Genomic DNA, 22,146 nt, shown 5'->3' on the forward strand with positions numbered 1-22,146 from the left:
AGTCATTCGGCACATTTGTGAACACAACATGGCGTTAAGAAAATGACTATAACCCAACCGAATCCTACATTAGTTATGCCCTTAATTAGTCAGTGATTTTATAAACGGGTACCGCTTCATTTTCGTTACTCATATAATAATGCGATAAAGTAAATTCATGGAGAGAAAAAAATCTTCAGAATGTTAATATTTTCTGCTTAGGAGCAATTTATGAAGATTAAAAATCGATTTAATTCCGAGAATTTAGCGTTAGACGTAATGAAGAGTTATATTCCAACTTCATAATAGCCGGCGTTTTTCAAATCCGATCACTTCCATCTAGACACTATGATATTGCAGACAACGTGCAAGATTTTACTTACTCCCGTAAAACTATGCACCTTTGACACTGACGATTTGACAAAGGATAAGCTTGGGCATTTTTACGTTTTGTAAAAAAATAGCATAACATATTTTTACGGAGAATTTTATTAAGTTTCAACTACAATCAAGACATATTAGACTGACCTTAAGAAGTCATAAAATAAACAAAATGATGGGACCAAGTGTCTGGAACTATTTTGTTACTCTTAGTATAATCATGTGTCCCCTGAGCTGGTCGGCGTAAGGACAACATCACAGATTTGACAGTAAATCGCCATATAGTAGAGACTCTTGCTTAGAGGAAATGGTGCAGAGTGGAGTTGGATTATCCAAGAATTACCGACTGTATTACTTCCCGTGACTAAGACCCATTTTGCTGTTACATGTGATGACAGTCTAGAACGAGCCGGCCAGCAACAGCATAGAAGTTTCTTCAGAGCAGTATAAATGATACCTTTGTACAGTATACAATCACAGAATGTGGCAAAAACAGAAGAAGCTAATATATTCCATATTAGTTTTTTCTTTCTTCAGTTTTCAAATAAAGATGGACTTGGGTAAAGGATCTACAGGTTATACTGTGGCTAAGCGTTAAGTAACAAGAGCTTTCAGAGGAGTCCCTACTGCTTATTTTTTTTGGCCAAGCACATTACAAACTATCAGAATATCACAAATCCTTCTAAAAGCCATCATTTAGACAGATAATTCAAGCAACCGGGGGAGGGGGGGGGGGCTGAGCGCGGGAATAGGAGAAGAGAGAGAATGAATGAATAAATGAATGAATGAATGAATGAAAAGCTGAAAAGTTGTCCCCTTTCATTGTGTAGATATATATGAACTGCGAACGCATACTTTCTTTAACGCGTGCTATATAGATTTATTGTGAAGAGAAGCAAATATCAAGTAGAACAATACAAATTGCTGTTCGGTTGGCGATAATGCATTACACGTAAAGATGGCGGTGTCCCTACACGTCGTAAAGTGGCGATGTCAACATGTATAGCTTTCAAGACTTGAAGTGTTTTAAATTCAAGAGTTTATGTCGATTTTTTTTTATGAGATCCGACATATTTATTTTCCCATGTTAGTTTATATTATGCAAACCTGAAATAATACGACGAGTTTGCGTTGCATTTCCTCCGTTCTTTTCAGTACTTATCACCGTTTGTTTTCCCTCGATCTACCAATGACCATAATGACCGAAGGTGTAGAGCCCATCGTTTAAATTTCTTGAATTTTTACAGGGTCGCTGTTTATTCCATAAATTTTAATAATATTTGTACCTGCCCAGTCATAAGCGTGTTCTTCGTTCAAGTGATACATCTGCATATATACCAGGGGCTGATAATACATAGGCTAACTTTTGTGTGGCTGATATTTTAAAGTAAAATTATTCGTAAACGATGTAGTAGATATTCATAATAAAAACAAATAAGGGGCTTTCATGTATGGAAGATCATAAAATAACTTTAAAAAGAAACTACCAATGCTGATTTTTAAAAAATTTAAACACCGATTTGAAATTCGAATCGCATTATTTTTTTATTTGCTGTTTCTTTTAATTGGGGAGGGGGAACAATTGGATGGTTTTCTATTTATCTTTTGTTGCCAATAAGTCTTGAGTATCTCGAACATGGTCATATCGACAACTTGGTATTTTCATGAACTGACAAAGCGTATATCAATTGCGTTGGAGTGCCGTCGTTTGAAATGACAAAATGAAGACATTACCAAGACTTCCAAAAATTAAGTACATTTTTGAAGGAATCAAATATGATTGGATTCAACATGCTTTTAACCTCCTGCTCTCAAGCTTACGAAAGTTGACGCTTTCTTCATTTATGAGTTGAATGTCCTGTAATTTGTTTCATATACTCCAAGAACGTATAATGTTATCGTCAACTATCGCATTTGTCATACGTTGAAATTATGTCATCCGAATTATCCCTTACTCTTCATTTCTTCTTCTTCTGGTTCTTCTCTCTCTCTCTCTCTCTCTCTCTCTCTCTCTCAGCTACAGGGAAATTCATTTTCACAAACAAACTCCTGCCAGTTTTGACTATGAGTAAAATTTACATCTTATAGTATGGTAAGAGTTTTTTAATGTTTAGGTTGTTTTAACTATGCACGTGTACATGACGATGCAATAAAATCCTATTTGCATGGGATGATATAGAGGAGGATGGGACGGAGTGTGCGCCGCCCCTACCTACTTGCTTATTTATTTACGCCCCAACCCACACCAATGTGATATTCCTGTATCCACACCTACTGTGTCTGTTAAAGGTCAAACGAAATTTGTGACCTTGTTTTGCCTTCTGTAACTTCAGCAAAGTCAGGACCATCGAGCGTCAGCTTGAGCTTATCCCTGCCTTTGGTGTGAGACGATCGAACAGTCCCTGGTTGTGGACCATCGAGTCCAGTCCCTGACTGTGGCTGTGGACCATCAAGTGCCAGCTCAGGCTCAATTTATACCTGTGGTACGGGGCCATCGAGCGCCAGCTCAAGTTCAGTCTCTGTCTGAGGTTAGGGACCATCCAGCGCCAGGTCATTATCAGTCCTTGTCTGTGGTTGGGGAGCATTATTTGACAGACGAATTTATCTATCAGTTTGTTTCTGCTAAAGACTCTAAACTAGCTATCGAGCAGGCAGAACTATTTGCACATAACCAGTCACAAATACACATTTTGGAAATAATATGTTAACCCTGGAGTAGACGTTATTGGCCCTTTTATAAAATTCTTTCTTGGTTTTGATGTATGTTAACCTTGAGGTGTGTTTTTTTCTTCTTCTAGTTTTGATGTATGCCATGTGTTTTTTTAAATACTAAATTTGTAACAATGTGTGCTATCTTTTGGCTTTCTAAGTTAAAAGAGAAATCAATTATTCTGAAAATCTTGTTGAGCAAACTTCATACATATTTGACTAGTGTCATCAGACAGGGCAATATAATTTTTCCAGTCGATAGTTCTAATATTTGTTTTACCATAGCTACGTTTGTCAACAGCTTACACGTGAACCGTGCGATAGATCAGGTATATAACATAATGACGAAAAATTACGACCTAGTCATGCGCAAACACATACCATAACGGGCATTCACAGGGTAGAGCTGTAGCGGATTAACACGGTCAACGTTCTCATTTGGGACAAAGGTACGTTGTTTTTATTTTCATATCTTTTAAAATATTATATTATACAACTAATGTAAATGTGATACTGTCTCAATAATGGAAGTATTAACATCCGTTTGGGGTATTTGTACTGTTGATTCATATTTTCCCATTCAAACCGGGTGGCTTTAGGTTTAGCCTAAGGAAAATTGTAAGGTGAGTCATGTAAGCTGAAGTACACGGCGGGTTTACTAAAACAATATGTATTTTTGCTAAAACAATACGCATACGCGCTTGGGTGTTCATGAAAACAAAGACTACATAGAGTACAAAAATGACATGTAAAAATTCCATCTAAAGTATGACATGATTTCTGACGCTTCAGATCTGTTGGAGGAAACCTACACGTAGGAGCTCCTTACCTTTATTTAAGGACGATTTTCTACATGAATCTTACAACAATGACATGTCAATGGGACATTTCTTTAAATACATTTTGTTTGAGTTGTGTGGTGGAGTGGGTGGAGTATTGCAAAGCTAAACAAAATTCAGGAACATAAGCAGAAATATTTCGAAAGGACAGAAGAAGAAGAAAAAGGTGCGAAGTTATGAAGTTACGTTCTGTCTGATGTAAGTAACGGATGATAGATATAATGCTGAAGCCTAGCCAGTCTTGGAATCAGAACTGAGTGTAAAATACGCAAATACATCTATATTTTTTTTTTTTATTATCATTGATTTACAACAAGTGGACTTGAATGAATGAATGAATGAATGAATGAATGAATGAATGAATGAATGAATGGATGGATGGATGGACCCCATCTTTACAACTTATAGTGTATATTATCTCTACATCTATCACATTTAACACCATGTATTTTAAAGCAATAATTCGTGAAAACGTTATTTATTGCAATACTATTGTGGCAACAATCATAGGTTTGCCTAATCATCGGTTAGCCCAAATAACCAAGGTAAACCAATTGACCATTTATCCGCCCTCCTAAGAAACATTTCATAAAGTATATACGATAGCTTATTTACATTATTATGAAGATATCTGATTTAAAATAATTTTTTTAGATATATAATTTGTAACAGAGGTGAACCAGATATCTTGTACAATCAATCAAATATCCGAATTAAATTAAAACGATGTCTTTTACATTTGTAAATAATATATCGTATAACGTTAATGTGATATGTGTAAAATAATATATCATAATTGACATTTTATAGAATAGAATACCTCATGTATTTTGTAGCAGTACATTATAACACATAATGATGTATAATTAATAGATCGAAGGTATACACATAAATGTTATACTTTCTTTTCATGAAACAAAATAAAAACCAGCAAACAAACATAGGTTCCGTTACATTTAGAAACAAACTTTAATTTCACCGTTCACTTTGATTTCCGGACGTACCACCAGTCCTTATAAGCGGGTCAATTACTTTTATGATTTCAGTTTCTGATAAAGTTATATACATGAGGGATAATGGATATTTTGTACAGCTCCTGATCAAATTACATGCATTTGCAATACTGTGTATTTTGAGAAAAAAAAGATAATGAAAGTTATAATTATTCCATGCTATTCTTAACATCAAATACAGTAATCTACCATCTGCCTTGTCTGTGCTGCTACACGTAAATATTTACCTTTGATTGTCACTACATAGCCACTTTTGTGTTGAAGTGCCCAAAATCAATGCGATATACATACATACAACAAGAACTACCTTCATAAGACCGTACTCATGGCAAAAATGCCGACCCTGATGATGTCCACTATGGCCATACAGACTTTCATAATTCATAATAATATTGCTCTTTAATTTGTGCATGATTTTAATAAGTTTTAAACACAGTAAATACAGTTTTAGATATTAAAATATCTTCATTTTTAGAATTAAACTCTCAAAATTTGGCAGAAACATGTTAGATATGCAGTTGCCATTCTGTGGAACGACCTACATAATTGCTTTAGAGAACAATACTATTTTAATTAATTTAGATCATTGTTTCTTAGAATAGTAAAGAATGTAAATATAATACCTGCAAATAATACACACCCACCTACTTCCACCCCCACCGAACTCCTCTCCTATCATGATGACGACAGCTAATATTTGTGTTACCGTTTTGTTTTATTTGTCCTTGTGTACTGTTAAGTGCCCTACGGTTATCCCCTTTTTAAGTATCTGTCCTTGTGGTGTGTATTGTCAGGTACCCTATTGTTAGGTCCTTCTTTTTAAGTATATGTCTTTGTCTTGTGTTATATTTAAGTATCTGTCATTGTTTTGTGCTCCTTTTAAGTATCTGTCACTGTCCAGCGCTCTGTCATAAGTGTTAGTCCTTGTCTTGTATTCATTTTACGCATCTGTCCTTGTCTTACGTACTGTCAGCTGTTAGTTCCTTTTTACGCATCTGTTCTTGTCTTACGTACTGTCAGCTGTTAGTTTCTTTTTAAAGCATCTGTCCTTGTCTTACGTACTGTCAGCTGTTAGTTCCTTTTTAAAGCATCTGTCCTTGTCTTACGTACTGTCAGCTGTTAGTTCCTTTTTAAAGCATCTGTCCTTGTCTTACGTACTGTCAGCTGTTAGTTCCTTTTTAAAGCATCTGTCCTTGTCTTACGTACTGTCAACTGTTAGTTCGTTTTTAAAGCATTTGTCCTTGTCTTATGTACTGTCAAGTGCCCTACTTTTAGCTCCCGTTTTAAGTATATAACCCTTGTATTGTGTTCTTTTTAAGCATATGTCCTTGTCGTGTGTTCTTGGAGGTGTGATTGTGTGTTCTGTAAATCAAACGTTGGTCTAAATCTGTATTGTTCATTATGTAATGTCAGTAAAAAGCTTATTACATTAGTGTTGTTTGAGATCATGCCGACCTAAAATAAATCTTATCTTATCTTCTTATCTTATTACAGTGGTATATATTTATTACCTTGTAACACAGCAACAACGCAACAGCGGAACAATGTTGTCTATATCCTGATGTGAGCTCAGTGTTGTATCAGGTCAATACTGCATTGCGTAACACATGCATATATTAAGAGCAGGTCTTCATATTCTTTTGTCAAGAGAGTCACTTTGAGGCAAGTTCAACCCAACGAATTTAACAAAGGTTGATTATTTATAGTTTGAAATAGCTTGAATGTATTTTGATATAAACGATGTGTGTACAATATTTACGTATCGACACAAACGTATATACATATCGATAAAGAGGTGAGATTATGGTTAAGGTAGAGACATACAGGCCAACATACATATTATCATAATATATTATCATAACGAAGTAACTAAAGACATCTCTTCATGTGTTTACATACGTGGGTGGATGGATTTGGGAGCAGCTATACTGTTGATCTAACTCTTCATCTGTCTCGACAAAAAAAGTCAATATAGTCACATGCCTTAAAAGGGTCCAACAACTTTAACAAAAAAATCTCAAATAACAACCCAGCGTGCGTCCCCATCAAACACCCAGATTCTCAACTTAAACTCAGTAACCCAGAGAAAACCTGACAAATCTAATTGTTTAGCTAAAATTCGTGTAAAGTTACAAATCATTCCAAATTAGATGTCATGTCTGATATATTTTGAACATGTCATGAAACATCTATAATCTGGTACTTCATCTGGTTATCTGGCTATCTGAATTCAGTATACATTAATACAAACATAAAAGTTCCGTATCTCTGGTATCACGGAACAAGATTAGTCGGCCATTACCACTCAGTCGGACTCGAGTTGAATTGAGACCACCAAATATATTACTACTCAGTCAGACTCGCATAAAAGTAAGAACGCTGAATACATTACTAATCAATCCGGCTCGCATTAAATTAAGAACACTGTGAATATATTACTACTCAGTCGGACTCGCATTAAATTAAGAACACTGAATTTTACTACTCAGTTGGATTCGCATTAAATTAAGAACATTGAATGCAATACTACTCAGTCGCACTCGCATTAAATTAAGAACACACTGAAAACATTACTACTAAGTCGGACTCGCATTAAATTAAGAACACTGTGAATTTTACTACTCAGTCGGACTCGCATTAAATTAAGAGCACACTGAATATATTACTACGCAGTGGGACTCGCATTACATCTAGAACACACTGAATACATTAATACGCAGTCGGACTCGCATTACATTTAGAACACACTGATACATCACCACGCAGTCGGACTCGCATTACATTTAGAACACGCTGAATGCATCACTACGCAGTCGGACTCGCATTACATCTAGAACACACTGAATAAATTACTACTCAGTCGGACTCGCATTACATCTAGAGCACACTGAATACATCACTACTCAGTCGGACTCGCATTACATTTAGAACACGCTGAATACATCACTACGCAGTCGGACTCGCATTACATTTAGAACACGCTGAATACATCACTACGCAGTCGGACTCGCATTACATTTAAAACACACTGAATACATCACTACTCAGTCGGACTCGCATTACATTTAGAACACACTGAATAAATTACTACTCAGTCGGACTCGCATTACATCTAGAGCACACTGAATACATCACTACTCAGTCGGACTCGCATTACATTTAGAACACGCTGAATACATCACTACGCAGTCGGACTCGCATTACATTTAGAACACACTGAATATACAACTACTCAGTCGGACTCGCATTACATTTAGAACACAGTGGAAGGAAGCAGCAGAAGCTCAGTCAGTAGATAATCGAACTCGCAATCCATTGGTCTTGAGTTCGATACCCGCCCAAGTTAGCATGTGTTTTTCAAAAACTCTTGGTTCCATTTACTCAATATAATACAGTCCATAAAGTTTGATGAAAGTGACATTAAAACCACTAAGCATAATATAGTCCATACAGATTTTTAAAGTGATGTTAAAACCAATTAAAATCTTATACGCGAGAGCTGTGTATGACGTCATGCCATCTTTCAGATAAGGACGACTGAGACAGATAAACAGATTAAGTACCCACGAATGACCGGGCACCCGACCAGGATTGATCTGTGGCCGGTATTGAACACGCGACCTTTGGATTACGAGTTCAACGCTCTACAAAGCTATAACGGGATTTAACTGACCGCCATCAGTCCATTACAGTCCCGGACATAAAGTGCGACTTTAACGCCGTTTATTACGATCACGGCGCTCACGCACGCACGCACACACACACGCTTACTTTTAATTTCCAAGACAGAGAGTAAAACGACATAGGTTAGGAAGCAAAATATTACAGTGCAACCCTTTCCTCAAAGAAAGGTTGTGTTTTCTATCATGATAAACAAATTCACATTTCAGAAATAAAAAAGTTCTCTTTTGGGTCTTGTTTTTTTTAATTAAAAATGTGCAACTAATATTATCGACTTATACAGTTGCCGTAGCCCGCAGGTTAGTTCAGAACTGACTTGTACTGTTTCAGTTGCACATATTTTATGGAAGAAAACTGCTTATTAATGTCTAAGTAGCATACTTGTATTCTTTCTACGATATACTATTGCTGAAGTGTTAAAGTATAGCATACCATTGCTGAAACGAAAACTTTGTGTTGTCACGTGCCTGCAGTGGGTCCTTCGTATACTCGTTGAAATGGCATGATAACTGCTGCTGCTGCTGTAGCAAGTATTCACCCAAAGGAAGATTACTTCAATTTGGCTTTGTGCGATTTCTTTTTTTGTTCGCCAGACCTTTTGCTGGAAGTACCGCCTTCAGCTCATTCCCCGTCATGACCGGTCCATGACGATTTCAATAAGAAACAGAAGGAAGAGTCAGAGACTTATTTGCAACGCCAAGAAGAAGAAGCCACATTTGTTCAACAAGAAGAAGACGGAAAAAAGCAACAAGACAAGATGAGGATAATTTTGAACAGGGAACAGATGGAGGAGACTGTAAAGAAAACTATCAGTGTGTGAAAGACATTTAAACAAACTGAAAACACTTGAGAAAGCTGCATCAAATACCATTGCACAACCTAAAAGAAAGAGACCTACACCTAAATCCTGCACTGGTGTTAGCAGCAGCGACAAAAACTATCTCTACTACTAAGACAGCATCAGTAGGACCCGGATGTGCAAAAGGCAGCTGCATTTGATGATGTCAAGTCCAGTGTTTCTCCAAAATGTAACTGACCAGTTTGTATGGCCACACAATTTTCTTAGAAACAGAAGGATACTTTCAGTTATTGCCAATCTATGTGTTTCATGCTTGAGTATGTCTATATCTTTCGCGAAAGCGAACTTGTAAGCACATTACCTCTCTTGTGTAATAGAATGTGAGTTTGTTTGCGGGTAGAGTGTGTGTAATACACCTACAATGCCTCACTGTTATATTTCCTGAAAACGACAGACTCACGAAGATAAAGATACAGCGTAATACGGCTTTTCAGCCAGAGTGCAGACAGACGGACGTGTCCAAGGGGGCTAGATCTTATACATAAGTGTACATTAAGTTTTTGCGCTTGGTTCATCATGACACCATGTTTTATGCGCCCAGTATGCATACTATTTTACATCAAAACATTAAGCTTGGTGATATAATGAATCTAGATGCATAAAGCACCCACATCACACAATATAGGTCACCGTGATTCATATTTTATACTGCCTTTTCTTAAATTTTATGTTTTAGTTGTAAGGACTCTTCATGGTAGAATCAGACAACATATGTATTTCCGACAATGTTCAATATTGACGTGATTGTCAAGGTGAAATCTTTCAGACTTAGGTGAATTAGCAATTCACGTATGCGTCATTGCAAGATCCGTAACATACATACTAAGGACTAGCAAAATACAAGAGAGAGATCTGACCTTACCGTTGAGCACTGGTGACTAGAAAGAGAACAAAAGTTAAATTTGTCGGGTACTGTGAATCAATAATAATAATAATAATACCCAATGTATTATTTACAGCACGAAACTAATTCCATGCGCGACAACTTGTTCCGCTATTCATTGTGGCAGATTCTCGAAAACATATGTGAATGTATTAAGTTATGTTATTACTTGCTTTGATCCAGTTCATACATGTGTACCAAATATATTTCTCCTTCAATGGAAAAAGTACGCCTTTCATACTAGAAAGTCATATCAGTCACATAATGTATTGAAACCAGGTCTTAAGATTTTGAAATATAATATTGTGAAATTTTTCCCCTTAGAATTTGATAAATAAATTGCACGTTATTTGCTTAACCCATCCAATACAATACACCAGGACACGCCTTTTGTTACCTTTGTTGTAAACGCATTTACAGTTCCACACGAAGTACTATATGATATCAATAAAGACTGCTCCTGAATTGATATATTACAATACCAATTGTTCAGTGATACTAGAAAATGTATTGATGAATAAAATGATTCCCACTCATGTCAATAAATCTCGACCCAAACAATAAAAAACCTGATTTTCCGCAAGAATGCCGATTAGAGAAGATGCACACAGTTTAAAAGGTCTATAAATGGACCTTATAAGTACTACTACGTACCAGATAAATATGGCATATTACCACTAAATGCGTGCTGACGTTGAAACGTCATCTTTGAGTTGGCTTCTTTGCCGATGTTATTCTTTTCGGCTGCATTTCATGGCAACATTATAAATCGCCAAAAACAATAAGGTGTGATGTTGCTAAAGGCAGTATACTAACATTAACTGGTAATATATTTTTTAGTCTAAATCAAGATATAATTTCCAGTCAGACATGCATACGTAAATAGGTTGCTCTCGACTATTAATAGAGACAAACATGTAACGTTTCAGCAACGGTGCTCTCAACAATCGCGTTTATGTTGAGGTCTTGTAAGGTCAGGTGAGGTGGTGTCTTTAACAATTACGTCTATCATGTAAAGTCATGTGGTGTCTTAAACAATTACGTTTATCTTGTAAAGTCATGCGGTGTATTCGACAATTACATTTATGTTAAGGTCTTGTAAAGTCATGCAGTCATTTCAACGATAACGTTTATGTTTGAAGTCATGAAGTGTCTTCAACCATTACATTTATGGTCAGGTCCTGCAAAGTCACAGATCTATATACTAGTTGCTGTAATCATTTGAAATTTGAGACTATGTTTAAAACTTTGAGATACTATTATACCATGCTTCCAATTATGGGATAGTATTATACTCTAAAAAAATTGGGATAGTGCTATACTATGTCTAAAACTTTGGGATAGTATTATTTTATGTCCAAAACTTTGGGATAGCACTATACCATGTCCAAACTTTAGGATAGCGCTATACTATGTCTAAAACTTTGGGATAGTATTATTGTTTGCCTACAACTTTGGGATAGTACTATTTTATGTCTAAAACTTTGGGATAGTACTATTTTACGTCTAAAAGTTTGGAATAGTACTATTTTATGCCTAAAACGTTGAATAGTACGATACTATTGCAAAATCTTTGGAATATTAATAGTTTATGACTTAAACCTTGGGATAGTACAAACTATGTCTAAACCTTTTTGATAGTACTATTCTGTGTCTGAAATTTGAGACAAGATTATGCTATGTCTAAACCATTGTTACAGTAGTATACAATGTCTAAAAGTTTCGAACAGTACTTTATTATATGCTCATTTTTTCCCCCGTTAACTTTACATTGTCGGAATCGTTCAGTATTCCCCGATACTGAATGTTCGCGACAATACACATATAGAATTCACGTGAATAAAGGAACTACTTTCTATTGTAAACAAGCAAAGACGCAGACACCAGCACTTTTGATTTGTAAACAAATCATATACACTCGCGTAAGAGGCTCTTTACGTTGTGGTTATTTAAATTTGTTTCTGAATGAACTAAAACATGTTTCGTAGACTGTACACACACAAAAAACCCAGCTGTTTTGGCACATTCCGCGTTGATACAATGTTACGGATTTAGGCTAGCTACATTATATAAAAGACGGACGATCATGTCCTTACAAATAACATACAACTGACAAGGAATATAGTGTATTCTTTATGTGGTGATAAGAATGGCAAAATAAAATATACTTACAGTTTTACATCCTGAATTATACTACGTCTAAAACTGTGCTACAGGGCTATACTATGGCTGAATCTTTCTGACAGTAGGATAATATGTCTAAAACGTGGAGATATGACTCTACTATGGCTGAAACTTTTGGATAGTACCTTTAATACCTTAAACTTTCGGATAGTAATATATTGTGTCTAAAACTTTTGGATAGTACCTTTAATACCTTAAACATTCGGATAGTAATATAGTGTGTCTAAAACGTTTGAATAGTACTATACTGTGACTCCAATTTACATGTGTAAAACTTTGGGACAGTAACATAGTTTGTCTAAAAGGTTTAGACAGCCATATATCATATCTGAAGCGTTTAGACAGTAATATAGTATGTCTTAAACTTTTGGACAGTAATATATTATGTCTGAAACGTTTGTACATTATTATATTATGTTTAAAACTTGTGATAGTCTTGCACTATGTCTTAAGATAGTACTAAACTATACCTAACGTATTATACTCTGTCTGAAGATTTTGGGATAGAACGATACTATGTCTAAAAGTTTAGAATAGTACTATTTGATGTCTAAAACGTTGGATGGTACTATCCTATGTCTAAAACTTTGGGATAGTACTAAACTATGTCAAAACGTTTGAGATAGTACTTTTTCGGGGGAGGGGGCGAGTGGCCAAGTGGATCATTCCCATCTCACCTCTGTCTGCGTGGGTTCGAGTCTCGGGTTCGGCCAATGTGGGTATGTGAGAAAGCTTACCAGTAGCTTCTTGTGGGTCGGTGGTTCTTTCTGGGATTTTCCCGGGTTCTTCTTGCACCATTTATACTAGCCGCCATGTATAGCCTATCTTGTGCTCAAAAATAGCGTTAAACTCTACAACAACAACAACAACAACTATTTCTATGTCCGACGTTTGCGACAGTCTAAACCTTTGCGACAGTATAATGCTATGTCTAAAACTGTTTGTCAGTACTATATTATATCTAAAACCTGGGATAATACTAGTATATGTCTAAATTTTGTGTAGTACTCTATGTCTAAAACTATGTGACAGTACTAAACAACGTCTACAACTTCGGGACAGCTTTATACTATGTCTAAATATTGGACATATTACTACACTATGTCTAAAACTTTCGGACAGTATTATAATATGTGTGAAACTTTTGGGAGAGCACTAAACTATGTCAATAGCTTTGGGATAGTTTGCCCACCCCTGAGTTAAAGTATTCAGTGATCACACCTCCTTTGTTATCATTAGGAAGATAATTAAAAAAAACACATAGATTATCAGCGTGGAGTTTGATGTTGCACGAATACAATATTGACATCAAGGGGAAAGACAATCTAATTCCATATGCACTTAAACGTGTATAAAAGTATTATATTGCTTCATGTATATTTTGTGTGATTCATAAGACTTAATCTTATGTAATTTTAATGATATCTATATTTGACCAGTATTTAAAAGAAAGCTTTATTGTATAAATCTATCCTTTTTTTTATTAGGACGGATGTTATGTATATTTACTTGCATTGTTTGTTGTCTTTTCTCAATAAGCACATGTTATGTTTTGTTTTATTTTTATTTTTATTTTTTACAATCTTTATATTTTTATAAGCATAGATTAAATTTTCAGATCATCATTAACTGTAAACATGTTTACATCAGTTTGAGTTAAAGGTACATTCTGAACGTAGACAGCGTAGCGACAAGACTGAAAAATTGTTAAAAATAAGTAAAAACTCTAAAGCACACACACACACACACACACACACACACACACACACACACATTGTACTTTCAGAAGCTTGTATTGTCCAGTCCGGAAAAATCGATTTCGTTTTTTCAATAACTGCTAAAAGTAGTGTAGTTTAGATTTATTCAGGTGAACTTTTAAGCACATGAGAGCAGTAATTTTAGTTAGATGCTTGCTTAGAACATGTACAATTTCCACAATTACGATATCGAAATACATTTCAGCTATAGCACATGAAAGTAACATAGAGGTATTCCAAGATTTTCTTCAATGTGCATGCTGCGTATGCAAACAACTTTACTTTACACCTGTCACTCTCTCATAAGTCCATATTATATGAAGAACTCCCCCTAGGTTGTCGGAGTATTTCTAGAAAACGGTAATTGCGACCTAGGTCAAGTTGAAGGGTATATAAACTTAATTATATTAGGGTAATTAATTCTTGCTTTAACATCAAAAGCAGAATCAGTCTTATTGTTGTTTTCAATTTTTTTTATTTGGGTGGATTTATTTATTCAAATTACTATTAACTGGAATTATAACGTGCTCACTTATATTCTTGGACTAAAACATTAATTTGGAATTATAGTAAATTCGATCAAGGACATTTTGGATCATATTATTGTGATTCTTCATAAGACGTCAGCACATCATCATATTATAGATCACTGGCACGTTCGAAACTACAGGCACATCAACACATTCAATATCGAAATTTATTTAGAACTCCACTGGAATTTAATTGAAGTAGTATACATTTGGACTTGTGATAGAACATTTAGGACTATGTGGGATTTAATTCACAATACTGTAAGTGATGTTTTAACTTTTCTCATTCTATTCTCGGGAAATAAATTATTTGTTGTATTGTACAAAACTTGTTGGTTTTCGCTCTTTTCTGTTACGTAGTTTAAAACCATAGAGTCTCAATAGCCTAGTCATATAATTTTTCTTTCCGTATAATTACTAAGTCTCTTACAACTGGTACAAATCATCCACAGAAGTAACTGTTATTGTACAAATTGACGAAATTCCTTTACAGTGATACTTCATGAATGAACTGATGGCTCTTTATGCTGTGTAGACCGCTGTCATATTTCAGTGGAGAATAATGAATGCTTTTGTGCATAGCTTGTCAGATGATTGGGTTTGCTAAAACCGCTTTGTCGTCTTAATTGCTCAGTAGTTCGCCTTAAAAAAAAAAACAAAAAACAAAACACCGTAGTATTATTACAGTACATATCTAGGAATAGTATCCTGGCATAACAGAGTCAAGACTGCCATAATAATCACAAACAATTATCACACAATTCACCCCAACGGAGCAGCTGAACAAATCCAGCTCAAGTTTCAAAGGGTTTAAACAATCTGTCATTAGGAGTTCAAGCATTGCCTCTCCCAATGTTTCGGCAATTTATTAACTCTGAAAGATTTTGCAAGTTTTCAATATTTATTATTTCTGGCACATCTTGTAAAATGGCTAAAAAGTATCAAAATCCTTGGGAAAAGTCAGGCTATGTCGTTTGCATTGTACTATCATGGACAAATAACTTAGGATGGATATAACGCATGTTTTTGGACATCTGCTAAATTAGAAGGGAGGTAGCAAACAACATACAACAAGCTCCACATATTTAGCAGTGCATTTTCCAGATATACGATAAGCTACACATATTTAGCAGTGTATTTTCCAGATATACGATAAGCTCCACATATTTAGCAGTGCATTTTCCAGATATACGATAAGCTCCACATATTTAGCAGTGTATTTTCCAGATATACGATGAGCTCCACATATTTAGCAGTGCATTTTCCAGATATACGATGAGCTCCACATATTTAGCAGTGCATTTTCCAGATATACGATAAGCTACACATATTTTATTGTGAATATTCCAGAATATTTTTGAAAGGATACGTTTGTGAAACCTCACTCGGATTAAGAAAATGCTTTTGGGGAGTTACTTTTCAGCTATTTTCTTCCTCTGCATAACATCAACAAGCGGCTTCTTGTCCAAACTGACTATACAACTCGGAACTGTGTCCAGTTGAAAATTGCTTCCAGTTGGATTGTTCCGATGAATTTCCATTAGATGCTGCGCATATGTTTAGCTCAGAAAATTGGATATATTCAGGGATTCGGGGGTCAAAAGGTTAAAAGTGGAGTTTGCAGTATACATTTTTGGGATGTGCCCTCATCTCGTGTTTCCATGGTTCAGATGCAGTCGTATACTTAAAGGTATACAGGGCATTTCCTTGAAGATTGCGATCCAAAGGGTCAAAGGATGAAACATTATCATCAGTCGCTGTACTCAGTTTCTCATATGTATATAAAACAAACTTTATGATTATGGATCTAAAGGTCAACGGCAGAAAGTCAAAGCATTATTCCGAGTCTCGTTATTAAATTGTTGAACGTGTTAATCACTATCTAGATCTCCTATTTCCTTGTTGGATTTTCCATATTATTTTGCAAGAGAAAATGTAACACATCTGAAGGCTCAAATATCAGGGTCACATAACGTGTCTGATGATATATAATTAAGGCCTTAGCGACATTCGTCACATACGATCAACTGCTTCTACTAAGTTTTTGGTTAGTTACCAGTGTAACTCAAACTATAGGCAGAAAGTATTAAATTTTCCCAAATTAGATCATTGCATATCTAAGTCACAATATCTGATGTCATATATCACCAAAACAAATATATTAACAATCAGAAATTAGCTAAAATTTTGTTTCCGTGGGTCAATGAATTTACAAGATTCCATTATATACAGTGAAGTCAATGATTTAATACAACTTTTTAAATCTATTTTCATAGTGAACTTACACCAGAATGCACAGCGGCGGAGCTAATGTGTCCATCTTGCGAGCTGCGGGCCCCTCCACGCTACAGAGGCTGAGAGCTGTAGCAGAACACACCGCCATACAGCACGTCCTGTCCATCTTCCAGCACGTGCTCAGTATCATTTTACTCATCATCTGCATAGTCTTCGTCAACTGGGTGTTCGGCACGACTGGAGATCAGAGTCATTTGACCCCGGTGGAGTGGTACGGTTACACAGCATGTGTCCTTCTGTATATTCTGCGTTCAATACCCTACCTCTCTGTTCCTTTCGCGGTTACGAATATTCTCGGATTGGTCACAATGAATCTCTGGCCGATAGGACCAAAACTTCAAGTACCCAAAACTAAAATACCATTTTTATGTTTTCGGGTTGTGACACGCGGTCTTTTTCCCGACCTTGTAAAATCTAACGTACAGAGGAACATTGAGGTTTGCTACAAAGTGGGGTTAGAAAATTTCAAGTTCGAAGTGGTCACAGATAACTCTCTAAATCTTCCTAAGTCTGCCTTGATACGCGAGCTGGTGGTTCCTGCGACATATGTCACGCGTAACAATTCTCTATTCAAGGCACGAGCGCTCCAATATTGTCTAGAGAGTGATGTCAACATTTTGTCAGACGATGATTGGATTGTACACCTGGACGAGGAGACAGTTCTGACCGAGGGGTCTTTGATTGGGCTAGCAAACTTTGCTAGCCAGGAGCTGGGTTTGGTGGGGCAGGGAGTCATCACATACGCAAATGAAGAGGTCGTCAACTGGTGGACAACCCTAGCGGATAGTGTCCGGGTATCTGTGGACTTAGGAATGATGAGATTTTGCTTCAAAAAGCTAAATTGTCCAGCTTTTGGATTCAAAGGCTCTTATATCATCGTCAAGGAGTCCGTGGAGAAGAAAATTGGTTTCGATTTCGGACCCCGTGGAAGCATTGCTGAAGATGTATTTTTTGCTCTGACGGCGTGGAAACTTGGATACAAGTTTAATTTTGTCGAAGGGGAAATGTGGGAAAAGAGTCCGTTTTCTCTCGGGGATTACATTAAACAGAGGAAGCGATGGTTTGTTGGTCACATGTACACGCTTTTGAGCTCTGAAATTCCACTCAAGTGTAAAATATGCATGATTCCCACCGATCTTGGATGGTTGTTATTGTTTGGAAACATTCTGAACTTTCCAACTTCATTTGCTCTCCCCATCCCAATGCCTTTCATTCTTAACGTTACTGCCGGAAGTATGGGTGGATTGGTGTTCTTTCTCTTCATTTTTGGCAGCATAAAGTCAATCAGCATACGGAAATACGGACTATTCCGTAAGGTTCTGATCATCCTATGGACCGTGATAACTATTCCCTTGGCCGCCTGTCTCGACGCTGCGGCGTCGCTGTATGGTGTGTTTACACGCAATTCTGGCGGTTTTCATATTGTCAAAAAGGAAGTGAACCCTTCTTCATCTTACCCCAAAACTAATGACTCCATAGTTTAGTATGCGGCGATGAGTGCATTGGAATTTGTTACATACTAACGAATATTTAAAACTAGTAGGATATTACTAGCGTTACTATATGACTGAAGTAATATATTGCGCAGGGGTCAGTGATGTTGACATGGTAATGTCGTTTTTATCATTTAACGGTGTCTGTATATACGTGTCTTCGGCAGCTACACGATCTTGAGAATTTGAAAATACTCTATTGTCATCTACTTTTGTAGGTGAGAGTTTGTTTTTTGTTATTGCTAAAATAGATTGAAGAAGACAGGTGTGATCTCGATATTCCAAGAAGTTGTTCATCAACACTTTTTCTAAACTGCTGGTCTAAAGATGCCGGTTGTGTTCTCGATACTCCAGAATTTCTTCATCAACAATATTTCGATACTGCTGGTCTATCCGTATAGTGTGACACAATTATTTGGAATGGATGTTGAAACCATAAAAGAGATAGGACCGTTGATCCGACCAAGTACTGGGTCACATTTCATCTAAAGTTGTTAGCATGTTATTTTTTTAATAATATTTATATTAAATATGTCCTTAATGTGGGTACATATTGATGTTATTGATAATGTTGAGACGCCATGGCAACAGGCGTTATACATATTGATGTTATTGATAACTTTGAGAATCCATGGTAACAGGCGTATACATATTGCTGTTATTGATAACTTTGAGACTCCATGACAACAGGCGCATACATATTGCTGTTATTGATAACTTTGAGACTCCATGGTAACAGGCGTATATATTTTGATGTTATTGATAACTTTGAGACTCCATGGTAACAGGCGTATACATATTGCTGTTATTGATAACTTTGAGACTCCATGGTAACAGGCGTATACATGCTGCTGTTATTGATAACTTTTGAGTCTCTATGGCAAGGATACTCTGATGCATATGGGTGTTTTAAAAAGAAAATACAAAACTGATTAAAACTGAAGGAAAGATCCATCCAATTCTGTACAAAAAGAAATATTGAAAAAATGTTACAATTGTAATGATAGTGGATCGAAGAGATGGCAGTTTTATTGTTTCTTTTTAAGGGCATTATTACACACAGTCATTTTAAAGTGTTGTGTTTCCTCAAGAGAAGAGAAATACATATATTAATTATTCCTCTTGACATGTGCGTATTTGTAGGTATTTGTTCGCTCCATGTCTTTATATCTCTGGGGAAATAATACCATTAGTAAATATGACAATGATACAAGTATAATGCAAATCACATCATAAAAGTACGTGTTATTAGAGTCAGGGTAATGAGGCTGGAAACGTTTTGGAATGTTTAATTTTTGCATGTGTGTGTGTGTGTTAGCTTATTTTGGACATCAACGAAATTTGTTTGCATATACTGTTCGATCTAAGCTGTTTCACAACCGAACAAATTACAAAATGTCTGCATGAGTCTGACACAAATATTTATCTCGTATATTGCAAACTGCAACCTAGATGTTTCACCATATCGATGAGCCAACAAATTGAATCCGGCAATTAATACACCATTGATTTCCTCTATGATACAAATGGGACAAGTAATACAAATTATATATACTATTGTTTTGCCTTTTTCAGACCATGTAATTCAAAGGATGTTGCAAAACTTAATTTATATATGACTATGAAATACGAAACAAATACAAGCATCAAGACAACTTGAACTACGAACACCAGTATGAAACTGATATATAATTTTACATTGCATATCGGAAGTTGTGAATAGTATTCGTCCAAATAACATTAATTTTCTTTGAATGCAATTTACGAAATCACCTCCCTTGATCTCCTGCCCATAAGAATCTAAAAACCAATAGTGGCTGAGTAACTCGATACCTTAAGTAGTCGTATGCTATGCTAGACTTTTAGGTCTCGCTCTAAAAAAATTGAAAAGATGAAATGCTTTTGGTTTCGACCGTTAACAATACCGTCATTGAAAAGCATTATTTAGAATATTGCCGTTATTTCACAAGTCGCATTTATCATCAGCCTGGTTTATTGATCGCACACGGATAAACGTCATTCACCACTTTGTGCTTGTTTGTTGGAGTGTGGTCTGCCTTCAGCTCGTTCTCCGATGTGTTGTTGAAAGAACGACAGGGGGGCACTAATCACATAAAAAAGTCAAGTATCAATCACTGCATGATGTATTCCAGCTCATTCGGTTAATTTTCTCGTTCCATCTACATGCCACGCCATTAAGTCCATTGAACCATACAAGAGATTAAAGCGTTAATCATATTGTCGCTTTTCTGATATAGGTAATGGTAAAGTCAGTCTGTATGGAAACGTTTGCAATATCAAACTAAGGATGGGTCGCAGGGGCATCGTTTTGACTTTCTCACAGAACTACCTAAAACAATCATTATTTCATTAGGGATTAATTGCTAATTTACATCTATTTCCAGAAACGAATGAATATGTCTTGCTGCTTATATTATGATTTTTTTCCCCTTAGATACAAATAAACAATTGTTATTTTATCTGTTAGAGATAAAATGGACATGGCAAGTAATCATACATTTGTATCTTATAATTGCGATGATGAATAATTATGCCTGGAAATTAAACGGCGGGCTATAATTGGTGTCTTAAACCAATAAAGATTAAAAAAAAAGGAACAAAAGAAAAAATATTCAGAATTGTGCGTAATGTATATATATATATATATATATATATATATATATATATATATATATATATATATATATATACACACACACACACACAAATGCACGCAAAGTCGATTTTAATCAGGTTGATTTCATCTTTCACATCTGTAACAGGTGAATACAATAATAATATATCTGTCACAACAATATCTGCTTTATTTGGTATATGACCCCGTTTAGAAACCATTATTTCAACGTGTAATAAATCAAATACTGAGCAAATTAATAAACTAAAATGCTAAAACCTGACGTACAATTATATATATATATATATATATATATATATATATATATATATATATATATATATATATATATATATATATAACTTTGGTACCTTCTCTATCTCTCTTTGTACAGTGTATATGTTCAAGTCATTATTCTAATCGTAAGGTATTTTTTGTGGGAAATATTGAAATTAATTAAGAATAAAATAAATGAATGTTTGTTACTTTTTGTGTCGCCCATTTAAAGTATGCTGAAAGTAATACGATCTTCGTTTGTGCAGATGAACACGTATGTATGTATATATGTACGTACGCACGCACGCACGCACGTACGTACGTACGTATGTATGTATGTATGTAATGATGTATTGTTACGACTCTATGATCTTAAACAGGCCGAGTGGTCTAAAACGCTCTCCGTTACGGATCACTGCCATCTCACCTCTGTCTGCGCAGGTTCGAGTATCAGATTCAGCCAATGTGGGTATGTGAGAAAGCTTGCCAGTAGCTTCTCGTGGGTCGGTGGTTCTTTCTGAGGTTTTCCTGGGTTCTTTCTCCACCATTAATACTGGCCGCCATGTATAGCCTATCGTGCGCTGAAAAATGGCGTTAAACCCCACAACAACAACAACAACAACAACAGCAAC

At 35.8% G+C, this 22,146-nt stretch overlaps 1 pseudogene across 1 annotated transcript; it reads left to right on the forward strand.

Moving 5' to 3' along the window:
- The first annotated feature begins 3,410 nt into the window (after positions 1–3,410).
- On the forward strand, positions 3,411–21,719 carry LOC149781652 (glycolipid beta-1,4-mannosyltransferase egh pseudogene; annotated as a pseudogene). The gene is made up of 2 exons (XR_016414754.1): positions 3,411–3,518; positions 17,092–21,719. The product of XR_016414754.1 is annotated as a glycolipid beta-1,4-mannosyltransferase egh pseudogene (transcript).
- Positions 21,720–22,146: the final 427 nt, after the last annotated feature.

Source organism: Sinohyriopsis cumingii, chromosome 15 (assembly GCF_028554795.1).
Source record: "Sinohyriopsis cumingii isolate HCF-2022 chromosome 15, ASM2855479v2, whole genome shotgun sequence".
Taxonomy (NCBI): domain Eukaryota; kingdom Metazoa; phylum Mollusca; class Bivalvia; order Unionida; family Unionidae; genus Sinohyriopsis; species Sinohyriopsis cumingii.